Here is a 7,818-nt window from a genome sequence, read left to right as displayed (position 1 = left end):
GTGCTATAACAGGCCTCATGGTGGTGCTATAACAGGCCTCATGGTGGTGCTATAACAGGCCTCATGGTGCTACTATAACAGGCCTCATGGTGGTGCTATAACAGGCCTCATGGTGGTGCTATAACAGGCCTCATGGTGGCGCTATAACAGGCTGTTCTGGAGGATTTTGGGGGCAGAGGTTCATCGGTGGCATCCAGGGAGTGTGTGGGCAAAGGTTGGCATCGACCAGGTTAACCCAAAGGTTGGCATCGACCTGGTTAACCCAAAGGTTGGCATCGACCTGGTTAACCCAAAGGTTGGCATCGACCTGGTTAACCCAAAGGTTGGCATCGACCAGGTTAACCCAAAGTTTGGCATCGACCTGGTTAACCAAAAGGTTGGCATCGACCTGGTTAACCCAAAGGTTGGCATCGACCTGGTTAACCCAAAGGTTGGCATCGACCTGGTTAACCCAAAGGTATGTATCGTATCAACCATGTATCGTATTGTCAACCATGTATCGTATCAACCATGTATCGTATCAACCATGTATCGTATTGTCAACCATGTATCGTATTGTCAACCATGTATCGTATTGTCAACCATGTATCGTATCAACCATGTATCGTATTGTCAACCATGTATCGTATTGTCAACCATGTATCGTATCAACCATGTATCGTATTGTCAACAATGCATCGTGATACGTATCGTAGCTGTTAAATCGTATTGTTACATACTAGAATTTCGCCGCCCTTTGGGCGGCGAATCCTAGTTCCGTTGGCAGCGCAATGGGAAGAAGGAAATAGCGGGATTTGACAGACTCCACTCCAGTATTGTGCCCTTGACATGTAGTAACGGATGGGTATTATTATGATTTGTTGTATTTTCACATCAAAGGAAATTAATGTAAATGAAAATAAGCAGACATGAAACTGCTGTTTACTGTTTTTGTTTGCTTACAATAAATTACTGTTTTTGGAAACCAAAAGCTGTTGAGAATGGAGCAGAACATACTGTAGTATATTTTTTGGGGGACCTTGACTGCATTATAGTAGGGCTACAATATTTTGGATTGCGGATTGCAGTGACGCCACATTGTTTGTTCGGGAACAATATTTGTAGTTACAATGAGGGCTACATGAGCCGAAGGGAGAGAAACACTTCGCCTCTCTCCAGTCCGTGCATATGGTGCTGGTACGGATCGCATCGCTGACTGACATAAACACACAGTTACAATTCAGAGGCACTTCAATGAGAAAACGCAACTAATAACGCTTGTGTGTGTTAATGTGCCCGGTGCTGACGTTAGTATATAATGTTTAGATTGTTTTCCTGGCTGAATAACAACGGATCGCATCGCTGACTGACATAAACACTCCAATTCAGAGGCACCCCGCACGCACACACACACACAGAATCCATGCGACTCGGTGCGTCGCAGTTGTCATGTTTCCATGAATAAAACGGGTCGCGCAATTGTCGTGTTTACATGAATGAAACTGGTGGTGCAATTGTCGTGTTTGCATGAATTAAACGGTGTATTTATGTAATGGCGCCGCTGTCCATGCAAGTCCGAATCAGTGTGTGTGTGTGTCTGTGTGGGACTGTGTGTGTTGTGGAAGACGGGGAACAATGTTGCCAGGGTCGTGAATTGTAAGCGAGTTGTAGTGTGTGTAAGTAGCGTGGTGAATGGCTTTGTTTCTGGGTCTGTTTGCTTTTTTCTGGGCCTGTTTTCATAGACCTGGCAACAGTGGCCCGTGTGTGTGTGTGTGTGTAGTGTTGTGTTCGTGTTGTTCTTCTAATGTGTGTGTGTGTAGCGTGTAACTTCCGGTGTTGCAGAAACATAAAAGCTCTCGTGGGTCACGTGGTTGGCTTTGAGCGAATGGGAGAGGGGATGTAGTGTTGCCAGGTCCGCGTATTGTAAGCGAGTGGTAGTGTGTGTAAGTAGCGTGTTGAATGGCATTGTTTCTGTGCTTGTTTTCATAGACGTGGCAACAAATTAGGCGGGGGTGTCGGTGCTTGTGGCGTGTTTGTGTTTATTATTGATATTGATATTGTTTGTGAGTCTGGACGGGAGCCGGCTGTAGTGGCAGTGTGATGACAATTTTTACGCGTGTGGTGTTGAGTGTGGGCGTGCTGCGCGACATGAGGAGATAGCCGTGGATCGACGCGGAGGGTAAGTCTGTGACGTGTTAGTGTGTTTAGTGCGTTATTGCAGTGTGTGTTGCAGTGTGTCAGACACTCTTGGAGTGACGTAGTAGCTGGTGCCTTTTTTTCCTGGGTTGGGAACAGCGTTTTGGGCACACCTTTTCAATTGTATAATAGATAGCTCAGATGTTTAAAGCCTTGCTAAGTGGCCATGATACAAATCACAACACAGTCAGTCGTCTTTAACGGTCGCCTCTGTGCAATCAAAGCAAACGGAGGTCGTGGTTCCATTGACTTCTTCACCTATTTCGACTAATTGGCAGCATTACACTGATATTGGTGACCTATCGATTTCTGCTGCACTAGAGAGAACCTTCGTCCAGGGCAATATAATAATATTAACCCATTTAGACCTGAGGACGATTCTAAAAAAAAAAAGCCTTCTAAACGTCTTCTAAAATGTTTCTGAAAAACCAGTCAGTCGTTCTCAAAAATTTTCATGTCAAGGACCCCCAAAAAAATATGTAATTGGCCGCCGACCACCATCTGAAAATATGTTGTTCCAGGGACCTCCCCCAGAAGCAAAGATTTGAGTTAAAAAACGTTCACTCTGGAAGAATATATATTCAAAGATTTGCGCCACATTTTCACGATTTAAAAAAAAAATAGCAGATCTACAAGCTCGTAGCGCGGCACTCGGTGCCGCGCTACGAGCTTGTAGATCTGCTATTTTTCAATAGCTAAAGTATATAACATAATGGTTAAAACACCAAAAAGGGTGTTCGATCCGTCATGAATGGGTTAATACGGCTATTTCACTTATACCCCCCCCCCGATACGTTAGCAGCTTCATGAGACCAGCTGACGTAACACGGCCTAATTACCGCCGTTGGTCGGAGGTCAGTGGACCTCATGCTGTTATGAAGCCACTAAGAGAGGTGCGTGGTCATCGTCATCGTCAGTATCACCGTCCATTTGCTGACACATTCATTTCCCTGTCATTTGGCACTTGGAGAAACGCAGGCCGAGTCCTCAGCACTATGTAGAGGCCAAGGACTGTCTAAAGAGGACGAGACGCGAAGACCGTACGGGCGACGCCATGTTGCTCACATGGTGCTCCATGGAAGGAAAGAAACATGCGCAGTTGAGACCAGGAAGTTGGACATGACAAAATCATAGATATGGCGCAAATGGCCCAGCAGATGGCGTGATGCCACTGACAGGAGAGATGCTTGTACATATCATGTCACGTCACTGCATTTTACCTTTTATATTAACGTTTTAACAGCAAATGGATAAGTAAGTCCCAGCATGGATCATCACACAGACAGTAATGTTGGTCGGACGTGACATATGTACAAGCATATCTCCTGTCAGTGGCATCACGCCATCTGCTGGGCCATTTGTGCCATATCTATGATTTGTCATGTCCAACTTCCTGGTCTCAACTGCGCATGTTTCTTTCCTTCCATGTAGCACCATGTGAGCAACATGGCGTCGCCCGTACGATCTTCGCGTCTCGTCCTCTTTAGACAGTCCTTGGCAGAGGCAAGGAAGCAACCAGGTGCTCAGGACGTGTGCAGGGATAATTTCCCCGGTGCTCAGGAGGTGTGCAGGGATAATATCCCGGTGCTCGGGAGGCGTGCAGGGATAATATCCCGGTGCTCGGGAGGCGTGCAGGGATAATATCCCAGTGCTCAGGAGGTGTGCAGGGATAATATCCCGGTGCTCGGAGGTGTGCAGGGATAATATCCCGGTGCTCAGGAGGTGTGCAGGGATAATATCCCGGTGCTCAGGAGGTGTGCAGGGATAATATCCCGGTGCTCAGGAGGTGTGCAGGGATAATATCCCGGTGCTCAGGAGGTGCGCAGGGATAATATCCCGGTGCTCAGGAGGTGCGCAGGGATAATATCCCGGTGCTCAGGAGGTGCGCAGGGATAATATCCCGGTGCTCAGGAGGTGTGCAGGGATAATATCCCGGTGCTCAGGAGGTGTGCAGGGATAATATCCCGGTGCTCAGGAGGTGTGCAGGGATAATATCCCGGTGCTCAGGAGGTACGCCGGGATAATATCCCGGTGCTCAGGAGGTGTGCAGGGATAATATCCCGGTGCTCAGGAGTTGTGCAGGGATAATATCCCGGTGCTCAGGAGGTGTGCAGGGATAATATCCCGGTGCTCAGGAGGTGTGCAGGGATAATATCCCGGTGCTCGGGAGGTGTGCAGGGATAATATCCCGGTGCTCAGGAGGTGCGCAGGGATAATATCCCGGTGCTCAGGAGGTGTGCAGGGAAAATATCCCGGTGCTCAGGAGGTGTGCAGGGATAATATCCCGGTGCTCAGGAGGTGTGCAGGGATAATATCCCGGTGCTCGGGAGGTGTGCAGGGATAATATCCCGGTGCTCAGGAGGTGCGCAGGGATAATATCCCGGTGCTCAGGAGGTGTGCAGGGAAAATATCCCGGTGCTCAGGAGGTGTGCAGGGATAATATCCCGGTGCTCAGGAGGTGTGCAGGGATAATATCCCGGTGCTCAGGAGGTGTGCAGGGAAAATATCCCGGTGCTCAGGAGGTGTGCAGGGATAATATCCCGGTGCTCAGGAGGTGTGCAGGTACTGTATACAAAATGTAAAAATAGTAAAAAGGTGCTCCTGGGATCAATCGGGGTAACACATCTATAGAACAAAGTGGAGATCCCGGCACGCTTAAAGGTTAAACAGGAGGAAAACTTTATTCAACCGACATGTTTCGTCCTAGACGGTCTTCATCAGGGCTAACGTTAGCCCTAGAATCGTCAAGTCAAGGACCCCTAAATCGACATTTATTAGCCCACGGACCCCCCATTTGAAAAGATATGCCAGGGTCACCCATAAGAGAAGATGCTTATGACGGCTCTAGCAGTGACTCTCAACCCGTTTAATTTCAAGGACCCCCAGTTTGACCTGCATTAGGGCCGATTCATACTCCTATTTTACTGCTGTTTCGGCGCTGTAGTGCCGAAATGATTTCGGCTCGTCAGAAATTTTCAGTAGCACCGAAGAGCCGACTTTAGGACGGTACCCGCCCCCCCGAACCTCAAATGACGTCACATTGTAGGCTCTACAGAGCCGAACCGACTTTTATTCGGCTCTAAAATAGGAGTATGAATCGCGCCTTAGTCTATACGGACCTCCATTTAATCACGGCTAGCTTGTAGATCTTGTAGATCAGTGAAGGTCTGTGTGATTGGCCGGGTCACTAATAATGCTCCAGTGACGGTCTGTGTGATTGGCCGGGTCACTAATAATGCTCCAGTGACGGTCCTTGTGATTGGCCGGGTCACTAATAATGCTCCAGTGACGGTCCTTGTGATTGGCCGGGTCACTAATAATGCTCCAGTGACGGTCCTTGTGATTGGCCGGTTCACTAATAATGCTCCAGTGACGGTCCTTGTGATTGGCCGGGTCACTAATAATGCTCCAGTGACGGTCCTTGTGATTGGCCGGGTCACTAATAATGCTCCAGTGACGGTCCTTGTGATTGGCCGGGTCACTAATAATGCTCCAGTGACGGTCCTTGTGATTGGCCGGGTCACTAATAATGCTCCAGTGACGGTCCTTGTGATTGGCCGGTTCACTAATAATGCTCCAGTGACGGTCCGTGTGATTGGCCGTTTCACTAATAATGCTCCAGTGACGGTCCTTGTGATTGGCCGGTTCACTAATAATGCTCCAGTGACGGTCCTTGTGATTGGCCGGGTCACTAATAATGCTCCAATGACGGTCCTTGTGATTGGCCGGTTCACTAATAATGCTCCAGTGACGGTCCGTGTGATTGGCCGTTTCACTAATAATGCTCCAGTGACGGTCCTTGTGATTGGCCGGTTCACTAATAATGCTCCAGTGACGGTCCTTGTGATTGGCCGGGTCACTAATAATGCTCCAGTGGCGGTCCTTGTGATTGGCCGGGTCACTAATAATGCTCCAGTGACGGTCCTTGTGATTGGCCGGTTCACTAATAATGCTCCAGTGACGGTTCTTGTGATTGGCCGGTTCACTAATAATGCTCCAGTGACGGTCCTTGTGATTGGCCGGGTCACTAATAATGCTCCAGTGACGGTCCTTGTGATTGGCCGGGTCACTAATAATGATCCAGTGACGGTCCTTGTGATTGGCCGGGTCACTAATAATGCTCCAGTGACGGTCCTTGTGATTGGGGCACGGTGACATCAGACGCCCACCCCGTCTTCGTCTTCGTCTTTGTCGTCGTTGTTGTTGTTTCACTCCCTAAACTCTGGCCGCGTTGATGGAGGACGCTGATTGTTAACCCATATACTGCCTCCTGCTGGACGCAGAGCCAACCGCAGACTGCCGAGCCCATTTCAATGCAGCACACGCTGGGACTGACATCCTGTCTGGGGCGTCCATCTTTAATGCTAAATAAATAGCCTCAATGCTAGCGAGCTAAAATGAAGCCATCCTTTAGAAAGCGCCAATGTTTCCATCTAGACCACCGGATAATCAGCAAAGACCTCTGAACATTGCGCGTTTTATCCAAACCATGGAGAGCTCCGTAGATTAGGAGTTATTCAGCTTTTTAGTCGGCCTGTATATTGGGATGCGGACGGTGGCGCGGTTGCGCAATCAAGTCTAGGATCACTATAAAGAAGGAAAGGCCAAGACAAAAATAATAATAATAAAAAATAAATCAGCGATCCGATTTTGATATCAATAATAAAGCTTATCAGACGGAACGTTACGCCAGAAACATGTTGCTGGTTGGATTCCTTCTGACGGAACGTTCCGCCAGGAGCAGTAAAAGTGTTAAGTCTCGCTCACTTTGACAAACGAGCGGCGAGGGAACCAATTAGCTTTGATGGCTTTTAACATTCTCCTCAGACCACAGAGACACGATGGAGTTCAGGGGATTTTGCCTTTTGCGTTTTTTTCTTACGGAGTCACAAGTCGGCCAGCGGATTAATTATAGATTGGTGCCGTCTCTCCTCAAGACCTTGGACTTCTGTGGTATTACTAACCCCTTCTGGGCGGGAACCGCCTTTTGGTGTTTTAAAGCATTATGTTATACTTTAGCTGTTGAAAAATGGCAGATCTACAAGCTCATATGTCGAGCTTGTAGGTCTGCTATTTTGCTTGTAGGTCTGCTATTTTTGAAAAATCTTGAAAATGTGGCGCAAAAAGCATGGAATACGGGTGTATATTACAGGAAACTACCGTTAAACTTTCCAACAAACTCCGGTAAACTCCCGAATTGTACCACCACACCTTGTATATTACCGTATATTAACTGTATATGCTGCTAAACTTGAGGATTACGGGAAAATCTAGTGCCCATAATTGCCTGTTAAATCCTCTTTTCACGCTTATATTCTTTCAGAGCGAGCGTTTTTAATTAAAATCTTTGCTTCAGGGGGGGTGTTGTCTTGGTGTTATGTGCTCTGTGTTGTTTTTGATGTGGGTGTTGAACAGATTGTGAAGACAAATATTGAACAGATTGTTGAACAGATTGTGAAGACAAATATCCTTCGGGACAATAAAGATTATTATTATTATTATTATTACTGATACAGAAACACAGGTATTTCAGAAGAGACATTTTCTAAATGAAATGAAAGTCAGGTCTAAATGTGCTAATTCATCTCCAGTGTCTATCACGAACATACGCGGCGTGCTCTGTGTGACGGACCGGCTATCAGC

This window comes from Electrona antarctica, assembly GCF_951216825.1.
Source record: "Electrona antarctica genome assembly, contig: scaffold_256, whole genome shotgun sequence".
Classification (NCBI taxonomy): Eukaryota; Metazoa; Chordata; class Actinopteri; order Myctophiformes; family Myctophidae; genus Electrona; species Electrona antarctica.
This window is presented reverse-complemented; position numbering follows the sequence as displayed.